The sequence below is a fragment of the Leuresthes tenuis genome, unplaced genomic scaffold (assembly GCF_036924035.1).
Source record: "Leuresthes tenuis unplaced genomic scaffold, fLeuTen1.0.hap1 SCAF_11, whole genome shotgun sequence".
In the NCBI taxonomy this organism is placed as follows: Eukaryota; Metazoa; Chordata; class Actinopteri; order Atheriniformes; family Atherinopsidae; genus Leuresthes; species Leuresthes tenuis.
The window spans coordinates 30,906,197-30,923,485 of record NW_027325365.1 but is presented as its reverse complement, the minus strand read 5'-3'; positions in this window follow the sequence as shown (position 1 = coordinate 30,923,485).

Genomic DNA, 17,289 nt, shown 5'->3' with positions numbered 1-17,289 from the left:
AGAGCTCGGAGACGGGGCCTCCCATTTCTGGGGCTGAGGTTGCCGAGGTGGTTAAAAAGTTCCTCGGTGGCAAGGCCCCGGGGGTGGATGAGGTCCGTCCTGAGTTTCTCAAGGCTCTGGATGTTGTAGGGCTGTCTTGGCTGACACGCCTCTGCAGTATCGCGTGGACATCGGGGACAGTGCCTCTGGACTGGCAGATTGGGGTGGTGGTCCCCCTCTTTAAAAAGGGGGACCGGAGGGTGTGTTCCAACTATAGGGGTATCACACTCCTCAGCCTCCCTGGTAAGGTCTATTCGGGGGTATTGGAGAGGAGGATCCGTCGGATAATCGAGCCTCGGATTCAGGAGATGCAGTGTGGCTTTCGTCCTGGCCGTGGAACAGTGGACCAGCTCTATACCCTCGGCAGGATCCTGGAGGGTGCATGGGAGTTCGCCCAACCAGTCTACATGTGTTTTGTGGACTTGGAGAAAGCGTTCGACCGTGTCCCTCGTGGAGTCCTGTGGGGGGTGCTCCGGGAATATGGAGTGCCGGACCCCTTGATAGGGGCCGTTCGGTCTCTGTATGACCGGTGCCTCTACTTACTGGTCAATCTACGTTCCCATCCTCACCTATGGTCACGAGTTGTGGGTAGTGACCGAAAGAACAAGATCGCGAATACAAGCGGCCGAAATGGGTTTCCTCCGCAGGGTGTCTGGGCTCTCCCTTAGAGATAGGGTGAGAAGCTCAGTCATCCGGGAGGGGCTCGGAGTAGAACCGCTGCTCCTCCGCATTGAGAGGAGTCAGATGAGGTGGCTCGGGCATCTGGTTAGGATGCCCCCTGGGCGCCTCCCTGGGGAGGTGTTCCGGGCACGTCCCACTGGGAGGAGACCCCGGGGGAGACCCAGGACACGTTGGAGAGACTATGTCTCTCGGCTGGCCTGGGAACGCCTCGGGGTCCCCCCGGAAGAGCTGGAGGAAGTGGCCGGGGACAGAGACGTCTGGGTTTCTCTGCTCAAGCTGCTGCCCCCGCGACCCGACCCCCGGATAAGCGGCAGATGATGGATGGATGGATGGATATATCCTCCACCAACCAGACTTACAACCCCCGACTAGGGTAGCAGAATTTCTAAGCATCTGTACCCCAAAACTACTATCAAAAACATATAAATTATTGTCTAAGATAGATGACACAATGTCTCTTCCATCCTCAAAATGGGAGGCAGATTTATCCATCAGTTCTGGTCATAGCTTCTAACCACAAATATGTTTGAACACCTTCATAAAGACTCGAAATCCTAATTTACAGCTCATACAATACAAAATCCTTCATAGAACACACTATACAGGACAAAGGATGTTCAGGATGGGTCTAACACACTCAAACATCTGCTCACATTGCACAGATAACACACCTGATGATTATGTACACGCTTTGTGGTTTTCTGCGCCTGTCCAGAAGTTCTGGCTTGAAGTCTGTGAGGACCTATCAACATGGCTAAAGTGTAGCATCCCTGCATGCCCCACACTGTGCATACTGGGTGACTTAGACAACATCAACATGGAAATTAACTCAGCACACATGGTTGTCACAGTGTTATGTATCGCAAAGAAACCTATTCTCATGAACTGGAAAGCGAAGAACAATCTGTGTATTAACCAGTTTAGAAATTTTCTTTTAGATTATATTAGCATGGAAACAATGTCTGCCTCCTCAAAACATCAATTGGCTGAATTTCATTCTCTCTGGTCCCCTCTGATTAGTTTTATCACATAGTGGTGGTGGTGGGTTGCTGGGTGATGGTGGGTCTCAGGCCCGGGCTGCTGCGACTGGTGTGACCGGGTGGTTTGTTTGTTTGTTTTTTGTAGAGGTCCTCCGGGGTGGGGTTGGGTTGAGTGGGGTGGGGCGGGATGGGTACCTTCTGGGGGTACAGTAGCTCCCGGAATATGGTCGCTGCAGGCCCCGAGCCTGGTGGACATCAGGCCCTCCTGCCCATTGCTGGCTCCCAGGTAGCGGGGATGCCTATTGCAGCCAGTCCCTGGCTGCCCTCTCTGGGGGAGAGTAGCTCCCCCGGTATATATCCCCATACCCCTCTCCCTTCTGGCTCCTGTACACAGCACACACTCACACATGAAGGGTTTTGGGGGCGTGTGTGTTCGGTGGGGTGTAGTGGATGGGGCCACGTAGGTGGTCCCCTTTGGTTGCACTCTGCAGTTCCCTGCCCCTGTTTTAATTACACCTTAGACATTAGTACTTATCAAACACACTCACACACACACATTAGGTCTTGGGGGGTGGTTACACTGAGTGGCATCTGGTGGGCGGGGCTCTTTGGGTATGTAGGCTGCCCAGAGTGCCGCGCTCCCAGTTCTACAAGTTTGGCTGCCCCTCAATTTTAATTGCTCACTATTAGAAAATATTGAAGAGCCAGAAGGGTGAGGGGAGGGGTCTTCTTCGCACACCCCTGCTTCCTGGTGTCTGCTCGGGGCAGGAGGGGCCAGGAGGATTAATTAATTGTTCTGCTGGTTCGGGGTCTGTGGTGGCTGGGGGGTTGCTGGCCTCCTGGTGTGCCCGCTGCACTACACCCCAGCAGAGTCGAGGGACGTAGGATGTGTGGATGTGTGGATGTATGGGACGTGAAAGTGTGTGTGGTAATGATTGGGCCTGGATCTGGGACTTGCTGTCGCCTGGCCTGCCTGTGTTTCTCCCGATGGGGCATCAGCGTTGCCTCTCCCCACTGCTCGCGACTTCACCCACCTGTGGGCACGTCTTGACTCCCAGGGCACTTGGCCAGGGGCGCTGGGGCAGGCGCTGACCCACTTTGTGGCTGTCTGGGGCGCTTGGCCCTCCTGGGTATTGGGTGGGGCCTCTGCCGGGGGGTTTGGGGGCGCTCGGGCTCCTGGGGCCCAGGTCCAGTGCACGGCCCATGTCTGGGCGGCTGGGGCCTGGCGGGGTCGGTGGGCTGTTGCCCCTGGTTCCCGGAGTGCCTCTGCCCTATGCTTATGGGGGCTCTTTCCGGGGGCTTCCTCTGCAGTCTTCTGGGTGGATGCGTGGTTGCCCCTGCGGTGGGCTACCTGGGTTCTGTGCTCTGTGGGGGCTGCTGGTGGCCTGGGTCTTGTGGCCCTCTCTGCCTGCTTCTGATTGTTTGGGGGGCTGTGGATTGTGGCCCTGTACGCTTATACACTCATAACTAAGCACGGTTATCATGTAGGTCCTGTGCCATGGGTGTTGCATGTTCTCACACACACACACACACACACACACACATTCATTAGTCCAGTAGCATGGTCACTAAGCAGTTGATGTATTATCATGTCGTCTCAGGTCATCTATATCCACAGCTGTGTTGTATGCGATTGCCGCTTCTTGTGCTTGTTTTTGTTTGTTTGTGTGTTTGTTTTTTCTCTGTTTGTCTGCTTTCAGGTGCTCCTCTTGGCGCTAAGGCTGGATTCCCCTCATAGGCCATGGATTGTTGTCTGTTTTGTTTTTTACAGGTGTAGCAGCTGGTTGTCTGGTTTTTGTTTCTATTTTTTTTCTGTTTCCTCTTCTTTCCTCTTCTTCTTTCCTTGTCCCCCGGTCCGGTTCAGTTCAGTTCATGTCATATATTGTAAAAAGAAATAAATAAATGGGCATCAAGGGGAGCTTTACATTTATAAAACTTCCCTTGGCAAAACAAATCTGTTTGGCATCATAGGTATTCAGACTACAATTCTTCTGACATAATGCTGAACAGGACAAGGGGAAAAAAAAGTAAAGAAGACAGTTCTGCCGAAAGCCAGGGATAGACCTGTTCTAAGTTCTATACTTTTTAAAAGGGGCGTGTTTATCAACTATGGAATTAGAAGATTTACAAAAATGGTCAAGTGCTAGATCTTCATCTGGGATTTTAACAGTGTCATATAACTATTCAACAGATCAGTTAAAAAAAAGCCTGCTCATGGAGATGTTTCAGGATCTGGATACCAAGCGTGGACCTAATGTTTTCATTTTTGCAATTCTGATACAGGCTATTGAGCAGTGATAACTAACACCAAGTTCAGATACTGCGGATTTTCTACCTTTGATTTGTTAAGATTGAGCCAATCAGGGACAACCTTGAAGGATCTCTTTGGTTTTGTAGGATCAGTAATTACCTGAGAAAGGTTGATATTGGTACACACCTTTTTTAAATGATCAGAGGCAGAGTTCAACTTGTTTAAATTAAAATTGCCACACAGAGATTGGGTTTAGGCCACATGCACACAGAATGACATCAACAAATATAAGAAATATTTAACATTTACACATAGATTTTTGAATATATGTAGAGGAATGATACTTTGAAATGTGCTCATTGCGGAGTTGTGATCAGTTGAGTAATGAAGGTTGAACTATTCTGGGAAAGAGGTTCTATTCCCAGCATCATGATGGACACTCCTGATATAGAAGGTTTCGCTAACGCATTGGAATTGTTTTACTATTTTCATATGCATGTGCAATGAAGAATTGCTTGCTGCTGATAAATGCAAAGAAGAACAGCTTACACATAGATGCTCACATATAGGCTGCTGAATGCAATGAAGACCTGCTTATCAAGTAAAGTTCAATGTCAATGTGTAATATTCAATTAGGATTTGCAAAACAGTGAAGTTAAACAATGAATGGGTCCATAGTCGGTATGAGAAGACTACAGGAATATTTACCTGGGTGTACGTTCAAACAGAGATGAGAAAATTGCGATAAATAATTGTTTGTTTGTTTGTTAGTATGTATATGAATGTTATGTGTATAAACTGTGTTGAGTTATAGTTACTCAGTAGTGTCTCAGTGAAACAACCGACGGGGGAAGCCTTGCGGTGACAACAAAAGCAGTGTTTTACTGATCAGTCAAGTTGCTCCAGTGTACTCCATACAAACTGGTTGGCTACTGAAGGGATAGAAAATGGGGAATACTTGTTTTAAAGCAAACAAGGAATTAGATGGGAAAAATACATGTTTTAACGGGACCCAGATAATATTAAATACTCAGACAGATGGGAGAAGAAGTGTAGTTTTGTAGGAAATCACAAAATTATTACATAGAATTAGTGAAATCAATTGAAGAATGCCTTTCTGAAGAGCTGTTTACCACAGATGAGCAGCTTTGCGACCAAGCACATTGTAGATCGCTTTACTGCCAAAATGATCTAATTTAATGGATTGGTTTAGACATGCATAACAGCATTTTAAGAACAAAGAGAGAAACAAAAAGGGACAACGCTTCATGGTGGAAGGTGATGTATAAATAACTGTGTATATGATGAAGGGGGTGGCAACACCCATTCCGAAATCCCGCCATTCCGACATCCCGCTATTCCGACATCCCACCATTCCGACATACCACCATTCCGACATACCACCATTCCGACATGCAAACGTCCCACCATTCCGACATCCCACCATTGCGACATCCCGCTATTCTGACGTTCAAATGTCCCACCATTCCGACAAGGCTTTCCGTATAAGGAAATGTGTGTTACTCAACAGGTGAGTCCCTTCTTTCTGTTCATGCAATTTATATGTTTAACATGTTTATAGACAAGTGTTATTAAAAACACAAAGTCTCGGCAACTGGAGGAGGAGAAGCAGTCCGCAGTGGTTTTCAATCACACACTCCAATGCCACTTGTTTCAACTTCCGAAAATTTAATCCAGGAAAAAAAGGCTTACAAACATGGACCAAAACGGCTCCATAACACGCACAAGAATCCAAAAGAAACGAAAGTTAACTAAAAGAAAGCAAATAAACAGTATGAAGTGGTCAAAATTGGTTTTACGCATGCCTATGTGCGTCTGGCACATGCCTCTTCGGGCTCTCCCACGTTGGTTTGTGGATGAAAGCTATATGTTCAGCTGTAATGTCATGTAAAAACAATCTCTACATGACATTTAGTCCCAGGTGTGACCAGTTAGGTCCTTAAGATATCAACAGGCTGTATAAAGCTACAACCGTTGCGGCTGTGTGTTTGTGCCAAATGCGCAAAACCCATCCGCGCTTCCCAAAATTGGAGTGAGTACTCATAAATCACGTGAATAACATGAATAAACGTTTTTACTGCATTTTGTTGTGTTTTATACGTTCTATGCTGTCATTTCTATCTTCTTCTATTGGCAAGGCAAGGCAGAGTGCTCGCAACTGTGTCCTGTGCAGTAGCCGTGATATCTGTAATTGCAATTATTACTTTTGCATATGATGACAGCGTGCAAAAGACGCATGGGCTCTGTGGAGAGCTCCGCTCCAGCTGGCTGCTGTGACAGCTCACTGACACTGTATTTCTGCTTAATCAGTTTCAGTCTCGCCAGAGTTATATTAATATCTGTATTTTTATATTTGAAATTCAGGGGATTTTGATAATAGATTATTAAAGTTTGTTTGCGAGGCTGTGGCCTCTGCATGTGCAAAGCTCGTGCGCCAAACTTTAGGGCGTATTTGCGCCGGCATATCATTAGTGCAAAATGTTTTGGGTAAAAAATAGGCTATTAAAAGGAACTGTCGGAATGGCGGTATGTTAAAAAAAACAAAAAACATACCGCCATTCCGACCATAGGAGGAAAAAAGTGTCGGAATGGTGGGACGTTTGATAAAAAATTAAGTGTCGCCATTCCGACAATTGGAGACCCATGTCGGAATGGCGAGATGTCGGAATGGCAGCATGTAACCATGATGAAGGAGAGACCATTTGAGCAGCACAGCCATTTCGCAGCACAGGGACAGCAATCCAAGTTACAGGATCTCCCACGTGGTATCACCTGTCACATTGTGTCAAGGCATCAAAAGAAGAAAAAATCACCAAACTCAAGGACAAAAAGACAAAGACTCCGGCGAACGAAGACAGAGGACTGACAAACCAGAAATACAAAAGGATTCTCGATATCAAGATCCAGAAGAAGAGGCTAACAATGCCACGAACACTTACGATGCTGGGAATGATGCCAGCAATGAACAGAGAAGAAGATTCAGTGTCATCAATCTGCATTACGTGCCTCTAATGAGGGGGTGAATATAGAATCCTCAACGATTACAACGTCTCTGGGAACTGTGACAACAACAAGGTTTAAACCATTTTGATATATATTGTAACCTATTGTCTAAGGAATAGTGCTGAAAATGAGGTAAATCTAATCCACCACTGTCCTTGGTCTTCTGTAGGGTTTTTAAACTAATACGTGGTGGTTTGTTTTTCCACAGAAATTTGGAGATGCATGAATCTAGTGACTTAAACCAAGTAGCAGATGGTTTTATGGGGATCATTGAGAACAAATAGTTAACTTTTGGTAGTATCATCATTTTAATGGAGGTAACTCTCCCCATAAGTGATATAGGTAAGGACTTCCAACGAGAGATCGTCCTCTACTGTCTTTAATAATTGCACATAATTTAGCTTTGTTAGCTCTGAGAGCCTGAAGGAAATGTTTATGCCTAAATATCTAATATTTCCTGACTGTAAAGTGATCGCAGGTATATTATGGACCCTACAGTTAATGGGCAGAACTGTGGTCTTAGACCAGTTGATAGAGTAGTCAGAAAGTGCTGAGAATTTATTTATGAGTGTGATCGTGTGACTGAGAGACGTCTGTGAGTTCTGAAGGAAAAGTAATACATCATCAGCATAAAGACTTATTTTATGCTCAATATTTTGGGATTAATTACTCACAAACGGGTAAGAAAAGGTAGTATTGCCAGACCATACATGATCAAAACAGGGAGCGGAGGTGGTTCAGCTGCAAGGTATGAATGTCTGACTATAGTTTGTAAAAAGCGGGTAAGATAAGGTGCGAATGCCCAACAATGTATGATCAAAAGAGGGAGCGGAGGGTTTTGGCTACAAGAAGGTTTGAATGTCCGACCATAGTTTGTAAAAAGCGGGTAAGAAAAGCTTACATACATCATCAAAAGCAGGAGTGGATGTGTTCGGCTACAAGAAGATTTGAATGTCCATCAATAATTGCTTTAAAACATGAAAGAAAATTTTCAAATATCAAACCGAACATGATCATAAGCGGGAGAGGAGTTGTTCAGCTGCAAGAAGGTGTGAATGTCCACCCATAATTACTGAAAAATGGGTAAGAAAAGGTGAAAATGCCCAACCATACATCATCAAAAGCAGGAGTGGATGTGTTCGGCTACAAGAAAGTTTGAATGTCCGACCATAGTTTGTAAAAAGCGGGTAAGAAAAGGTTCGAATGCCCGAACATAGACCATCAAAAGAGGGAGCGGAGGTGTTCCGCTGTAAGAAGGTGTAAATGTCCGACCATAGTTGGTAAAAAGCGGGTAAGAAAAGGTTAAAATACCCGACTGTACACAATCAATAGCGGGAGCGGAGTTGTTTGGCTACAAGAAGGTGTGAAAGTCCGACCACGGTTTGTAAAAAGCGGGTAAGAAAAGGTTCGAATGCCCGAATATATACCATCAAAAGTGGAAGTGGATGTGTTCGGCTGCAAGAAGGTGTGAACGTCCGACCAAAGTTTGTAAAAAGCAGTTAAGAAAAGGTTCGAATATCCAACCAAACATAATCAAAAGCGGGAGCAGAGCTGTTCGACTGCAAGTAGGTGTGAATGTCAGATCATAATTTGCAAAAAGCTGATGAGAAAGGGTGAAAATGCCCGGCTATACACCATCAAATGTGGGAGCGGAAGTGTTCGGCTGTGAGTAGGTGTGAATGTCCAACCATAATTGCTGAAAAATGTGTTAGAAGAGACTAGAATGCCGGACAAGACATTATCAAATGCGGGAGCGGAGTTGTTCGGCTGTGAGTAGGTGTGAATCTCCGAGCATAGTTTGTAAAAAGGGGGTAAGAATAGGTTCGAATGCCCGAACATACACTATCAAAACAGGGAGCTGAGGTGGCTCAGCTGCAAGGTGTGAATGTCTGACTATAGTTTGTAAATAAGGTGCGAATGCCCAACAATGTATAATCAAAAGAGGGAGCGGAGGTTTTCGGCTACAAGAAGGTTTGAATGTCCGACCATAGTTTGTAAAAAGCGGGTAAGAAAAGGTTCAAATGCCTGACTATACACCATCAAAAGCGGGAGCAGAGGTGTTCCGCTGTAAGACGGTGTGAATGTCCGACCATATTTGGTAAAAAGCGGGTAAGAAAAGGTTAAAATACCCGACTGTACACAATCAATAGCGGGAGAGGAGGTGTTCAGCTGCAAGAAGGTGTGAATGTCCACCCATAATTACTGAAAAATGGGTAAGAAAAGGTGCGAATGCCAAACCATACATTATCAAAAGCAGGTGTGAATGTCAGATCATAATTTGCAAAAAGCTGATGAGAAAGGGTGAGAATGCCCGACTATACACCATCAAATGCGGGAGCGGAGTTGTTCGGCTGTGAGTAAGTGTGAATCTCCGACCATAATTGCTGAAAAATGTGTTAGAAAAGGTAAGAATGCCCGTCCATACATCATCAAAAGCGGGAGAGGTGGTGTTCGGCTGCAAGTAGGTGTGAATGTCCAGCCATAATTACTAACAAACGGGTAAGAAAAGGTAGTATTGCCAGACCATACATGATCAAAACAGGGAGCGGAGGTGGTTCAGCTTCAAGAAGGTGTGAATGTCCGACTAAAGTTCAAATATATTAACAAAAGCGGGAGGAGAGGTCTTCGGATGAGAGTGGTTGAGAATTTCCAACCATAATCTATAAAATGCGGTGAAAAAAAAGGTGTGATAGAACACTAAAAGGTGGAGCGGAAGTGTTCGGCTGCAAGAAGGTGTGAATGTCCGACTATATTTGGTGAAAAGCAGGTGAAGCAAGGTCTGAATGCCCAACCTTACATCATCAAAAGCGAGATCAGAGGTGTTTGGCTGCATGAAGGCCATAGTTTGCCAAAAGCGGGTAAGCTGCGAATGACCGACTAAATATCAACAAAAGGTCTTCGGATGCAAGTGGGTGTGAATATCCCACCAAGTATGGTGGAGAGGAAGCTGTGAACAGCCGACCATAGTTGGCAAAAAACGGGTGAGAAAAGGAGCGAATGTCCAACCATACATGATCAAAACAGGGAGCGGAGGTGTTTGGCTGTGACAAGGTGTGAATGTCCACAAAAATTAATGAAAAGCGGGCAACAAGTAGGTTTGAATGCCCAACCATACATCATCAAAAGCAGGAGTGGATGTGTTCGGCTACAAGAAGGTTTGAATGTCCGAGCATAGTTTGTAAAAAGCGGGTAAGAAAAGGTTCGAATGCCCAAACATACAACATCAAAAGAGGGAGCGGAGGTGTTCCGCTGTAAGAAGGTGTGAATGTCCGACCATAGTTGGTAAAAAACGGGTAAGAAAAGGTTAAAATACCCGACTGTACACAATCAATAGCGGGAGCGGATGTGTTTGGCTACAAGAATGTGTGACAGTCCGACCATGGTTTGTAAAAAACGGGTAAGAAAAGGTGCGAATGCCCGACAATGTATGATCAAAAGAGGGAGCGGAGGTTTTCGGCTACAAGAAGGTTTGAATGTCCGACCATAGTTTGTAAAAAGCGGGTAAGAAAAGGTTCAAATGCCTGACTATACACCATCAAAAGCGGGAGCAGAGGTGTTCCGCTGTAAGACGGTGTGAATGTCCGACCATATTTGGTAAAAAGCGGGTAAGAAAAGGTTAAAATACCCGACTGTACACAATCAATAGCGGGAGAGGAGGTGTTCAGCTGCAAGAAGGTGTGAATGTCCACCCATAATTACTGAAAAATGGGTAAGAAAAGGTGCGAATGCCAAACCATACATTATCAAAAGCAGGTGTGAATGTCAGATCATAATTTGCAAAAAGCTGATGAGAAAGGGTGAGAATGCCCGACTATACACCATCAAATGCGGGAGCGGAGTTGTTCGGCTGTGAGTAAGTGTGAATCTCCGACCATAATTGCTGAAAAATGTGTTAGAAAAGGTAAGAATGCCCGTCCATACATCATCAAAAGCGGGAGAGGTGGTGTTCGGCTGCAAGTAGGTGTGAATGTCCAGCCATAATTACTAACAAACGGGTAAGAAAAGGTAGTATTGCCAGACCATACATGATCAAAACAGGGAGCGGAGGTGGTTCAGCTTCAAGAAGGTGTGAATGTCCGACTAAAGTTCAAATATATTAACAAAAGCGGGAGGAGAGGTCTTCGGATGAGAGTGGTTGAGAATTTCCAACCATAATCTATAAAATGCGGTGAAAAAAAAGGTGTGATAGAACACTAAAAGGTGGAGCGGAAGTGTTCGGCTGCAAGAAGGTGTGAATGTCCGACTATATTTGGTGAAAAGCAGGTGAAGCAAGGTCTGAATGCCCAACCTTACATCATCAAAAGCGAGATCAGAGGTGTTTGGCTGCATGAAGGCCATAGTTTGCCAAAAGCGGGTAAGCTGCGAATGACCGACTAAATATCAACAAAAGGTCTTCGGATGCAAGTGGGTGTGAATATCCCACCAAGTATGGTGGAGAGGAAGCTGTGAACAGCCGACCATAGTTGGCAAAAAACGGGTGAGAAAAGGAGCGAATGTCCAACCATACATGATCAAAACAGGGAGCGGAGGTGTTTGGCTGTGACAAGGTGTGAATGTCCACAAAAATTAATGAAAAGCGGGCAACAAGTAGGTTTGAATGCCCAACCATACATCATCAAAAGCAGGAGTGGATGTGTTCGGCTACAAGAAGGTTTGAATGTCCGAGCATAGTTTGTAAAAAGCGGGTAAGAAAAGGTTCGAATGCCCAAACATACAACATCAAAAGAGGGAGCGGAGGTGTTCCGCTGTAAGAAGGTGTGAATGTCCGACCATAGTTGGTAAAAAACGGGTAAGAAAATGTTAAAATACCCGACTGTACACAATCAATAGCGGGAGCGGATGTGTTTGGCTACAAGAATGTGTGACAGTCCGACCATGGTTTGTAAAAAACGGGTAAGAAAAGGTGCGAATGCCCGACAATGTATGATCAAAAGAGGGAGCGGAGGTTTTCGGCTACAAGAAGGTTTGAATGTCCGACCATAGTTTGTAAAAAGCGGGAAAGAAAAGGTTCAAATGCCTGACTATACACCATCAAAAGCGGGAGCGGAGGTGTTCGGCTACAAGAAGGTGTGAAAGTTCAACCATGGTTTGTAAAAAGCTGCTAAGAAAAGGTTCGAATGCCCGAATATATACCATCAAAAGCGGAAGCGGAGGTGTTCGGCTGCAAGAAGGTGTGAACGTCCGACCAAAGTTTGCAAAAAGCAGTTAAGAAAAGGTTCGAATGCCTAAATATATACCATCAAAAGCGAGAGCAGAGCTGTTCGACTGCAAGTAGGTGTGAATGTCCAGCCATAATTACTCACAAACGGGTAAGAAAAGGTAGTATTGCCAGACCATACATGATCAAAACAGGGAGCTGAGGTGGTTCAGCTGCAAGATGTGAATGTCTGACTATAGTTTGTAAAAAGCGGGTAAGACAAGGTGCGAATGCCCGACAATGTATGATCAAAAGAGGGAGTGGAGGTCTTCGGCTGCAAGGTTTTAATCTCTAACCATAATTTCTAAAAACCGGGTAAGAAAAGGCTCGAAAGCCCGACTATACACAATCAAAAGCGGGAGCGGGAGGTTTTCAGCTGCAAATCCTTCACTCAAACCAAGTGAAAACTGCTTTGTCCTTCATATTTATCAATGTCTAGATTGACTTCAACAAAGAACAACACTGCATTTTGCAGTAGAAGAAAGAGCATCACTGAAGGATCAGTAATCCGAGAATAAGCTTATTTTCATACGTTCTGCATGATTTGGGATTTTATGTATAAAATGAATTCCTTCACTCAAACCAAGTTAAAACTGCTTTGTCCTTCATATTTATCAATGTCTAGATCGACTTCAACAAAGAACAACATTGTATTTTGCAGTAGAAGAAAAAGCAACACTGAAGGATCAGGAATCCGAGAATAAGCTTCTTTTCATACGTTTTGAATGATTTGGGATTTTATGTATAAAATGAATTCCTTCACTCAAACCAAGTGAAAACTGCTTTGTCCTTCATATTTATCAATGTCTAGATTTACTTCAACAAAGAACAACATTGTATTTTGCAGTAGTAGAAAGAGCAACACTTGAAGGAACAGGAATCCGAGAATAAGCTTATTTTCATACGTTCTGCATGATTTGGGATTTTATGTATAAAATGAATTCCTTTACTCAAACTATGTTAAAACTGCTTTGTCCTTCATATTTATCAATGTCTAGATTGACTTCAACAAAGAACAACATTGTATTTTGCAGTAGAAGAAATAGCAACACTGAAGGATCAGGAATCCGAAAACACGCTTATTTTCATACGTTCTGCTTGATTTGGGATTTTGCTATAAAATTATTTCCTTCACTCAAACAAAGTGGAAACTGCTTTGTCCTTCATATTTATCAATGTCTATATCGATTTCAACAAAGAACAAGGCTGTATTTTGCAGTATAGGAAAGAGCAACACTGGAGGATCAGGAATCCGAGAATAAGCTTACTTTCATGAGTCCTGCACGATTTCGGATTTTCCTATAAAATGAATTGCTTTGCTCAAACCAAGTTAAAATTGCTTTGTCCTTCATAGTTATCCGTGTCTAAAATGTATCAAGCATAAAGTTCCTCATATTACCCTGAATGAGAAAGAAGCATCCCTTTGGTTGAGCAATACGTTCCTTTTGCGGAGTTATGCATGATTTCGGATTTTGCTATAAAATTCATTCCTTCACACCTTTTTTTTTTCACCACATTTTATAGATTATGGTTGGAAATTTCAACCACTCTAATCCGAAGACCTCTCCTCCCGCTTTTGTTAATATATTTGAACTTTAGTTGGACATTCACCCCTTTTTGCAGCTAAACCACCTCCGCTCCCTGTTTTGATCATGTATGGTCTGGCAATACTACATTTTCTTACCCGTTTGTGAGTAATTATGGCTGGATATTCACACCTACTTGCAGCTGAACACAATCTCTCTCGCTTTTAATTATGTTTGGATATTCGAACCTTTTCTTTACTGCTTTTTGCCAACTTTGGTCGGACGTTCACACCTTCTTGCAGCCGAACACCTCCGCTTCCGCTTTTGATGGTATATATTCGGGCATTCGAACCTTTTCTTACCAGCTTTTGACAAACGATGGTTGGACTTTCACACCTTCTTGTAGCCGAACAACTCCGCTCCCGCTATTGATTGTGTACAGTCGGGTATTTTAACCTTTTCTTACCCGCTTTTTACCAACTATGGTCGGACATTCACACCTTCTTACAGCGGAACACCTCCACTCCCTCTTTTGATGGTGTATGTTCGGGCAGTCAAACCTTTTCTTACCTGCTTTTTACAAACTATGGTCAGACATTCAACCCTTCTTGGAGCCGAACACATCCACTCCTGCTTTTGATTATGTATAGTTGGGCATTCGCACCTTTTCTTACCCATTTTTCAGTAATTATGGGTGTACATTCACACCTTCTTGCAGCCGAACACCTCCGCTCCCTCTTTTGATCATACATTTTCGGGCATTCGCACCTTTTCTTACCCGCTTTTTACAAACCATGGTTGGACTTTCACAACTTCTTGTAGCCGAACAACTACGCTCCCCCTATTGATTGTGTACAGTCGGGTATTTTAACCTTTTCTTACCCACTTTTTACCAACTATGGTCGGACATTCACACCTTCTTACAGCAGAACACCTCCGCTCCCTCTTTTGATGGTGTATGTTTGGGCATTCGAACCTTTTCTTACCCGCTTTTTACAAACTATGGTCAGACGTTCAAACCTTCTTGTAGCCGAACATATCCACTCCTGCTTTTGATGATGTATGGTTGGGCATTCAAACCTACTTTTTGCCCGCTTTTCATTAATTTTGGGTGGACATTCACACCTTGTCACAGCCAAACACCTCCGCTCCCTGTTTTGATCATGTATGGTTGCACATTCGCACCTTTTCTCACCCGCTTTTTGCAAACTATGGTCGGCTGTTCACAGCTTCCTCTCCACCATACTTGTATGGTGGGATGTTCACACCCAGTTGCATCCGAAGACCTCCGCCCCCACTTTTGTTGATATTTAGTTGGTCATTCGCAGCTTACCCGCTTTTGGCAAACTATGGCCTTCTTGCAGCCAAACACCTCTGATCTCGCTTTTGATAATGTAAGGTTGGGCATTCAGACCTTGCTTCACCTGCTTTTCACCAAATATAGTCGGACATTCACACCTTCTTGCAGCCGAACACTTCCGCTCCACCTTTTAGTGTTCTATCACACCTTTTTTTCACCGAATTTTATAGATTATGGTTGGAAATTCTCAACCACTCTCATCCGAAGACCTCTCCTCCCGCTTTTGTTAATATATTTGAACTTTAGTGAGACATTCACACCTTCTTGCAGCTGAACCACCTCCGCTCCCTGTTTTGATCATGTATGGTCTGGCAATACTACCTTTTCTTACCCGTTTGTGAGTAATTATGGCTGGACATTCACACCTACTTGCAGCCGAACACCACCTCTCTCGCTTTTGATGATGTATGGACCGGCATTCTTACCTTTTCTAACACATTTTTCAGAAATTACGGTCGGAGATTCACACCTACTCACAGCCGAACAACTCCGCTCCCGCATTTGATGGTGTGCAGTCGGACATTCTCACCCTTTCTCATCAGCTTTTTGCAAATTATGATCTGACATTCACACCTGCTTTTGATAATGTATGGTTTGGCATTCGCACCTTTTCTTACCCATTTGTCAGGAATAATGGGTGGACATTCACACCTTCTTGCAGCTGAACACCTCCTCTCCCACTTATGATCATGTGCGGTTTGATTTTCGAAAATTTTCTTTCATGTTTTCTAGCAATTATTGATGGACATTTAGACCTTCTTGCAGCTGAACACCTCCGCTCCTGCTTTTGATCATACCTTGTCAGGCATTCGCACCATGTCTTACCCGCTTTTTACAAACTTTAGTCGAACATTTACACCTTTTTGCAGCCGAACACCACCTCTCTCGCTTTTGATGATGTATGGTCCGGCATTCTTTCCTTTTCTAACACATTTTTCAGCAATTATGGTCAGACATTCACACCTACTCAGAGCCGAACACCTCCGCTCCCGCATTTGATGGTGTATAGTCGGGCATTCTCACCCTTTCTCATCAGCTTTTTGCAAATTATGATCTGACATTCACACCTGCTTTTGATAATGTATGGTTGGGCATTCGCACCTTTTTTTACCCATTTTTCAGGAATTATGGGTGGACATTCACACCTTCTTGCAGCTGAACACCTCCTCTCCTTCTTATGATCATGTGCGGATGATATTCGAAAATTTTCTTTCATGTTTTAAAGCAATTATTGATGGACATTCAGACCTTCTTGCAGCTGAACCACTCTGCTCCCGCTTTTGATGGTGTATAGTCGGGCTTTCGAAACTTTCCTTCCCGGTTTATACAAATTATGGTTGGACATTCAGACCTTCTTGCAGCCCAACACCTCTGCTCCCTCTTTTGATCATACATTGTCGGGCATTAGCACCTTTTCTTACCCGCTTTTTACAAACCATAGTCGGACTTTCACATCTTTTAGTAGCCGAACAACTCCGCTCCCGCTATTGATTGTGTACAGTCGGGTATTTTAACCTTTTCTTACCCGCTTTTTACCAACTATGGTCGGACATTCACACCTTCTTACAGCGGAACACCTCCGCTCCCTCTTTTGATGGTGTATGTTCGGGCAGTCAAACCTTTTCTTACCTGCTTTTTACAAACTATGGTCAGACATTCAACCCTTCTTGGAGCCGAACACATCCACTCCTGCTTTTGATTATGTATATTTGGGCATTCGCACCTTTTCTTACCCATTTTTCAGTAATTATGGGTGTACATTCACACCTTCTTGCAGCCAAACACCTCCGCTCCCTCTTTTGATCATACATTTCCGGGCATTCGCACCTTTTCTTACCCGCTTTTTACAAACCATGGTCGGACTTTCACACCTTTTAGTAGCCGAACAACTCCGCACCCGCTACTGATTGTGTACAGTCGGGTATTTTAACCTTTTCTTACCCGTTTTTTACCAACTATGGTCGGACATTCACACCTTCTTACAGCGGAACACCTCCGCTCCCTCCTTTGATGGTGTATGTTCGGGCATTCGAACCTTTTCTTACCCGCTTTTTACAAACTATGGTCAGACGTTCAAACCTTCTTGTAGCCGAAAACCTCTGCTCCCTCTTTTGATTATACATTGTCAGGCATTCGCACCTTATCGTACCCGCTTTTTACAAACTATAGTCAGACATTCACACCTTGGTGCTGAACCACCTCAGCTCCCTGTTTTGATCATGTATGGTCTG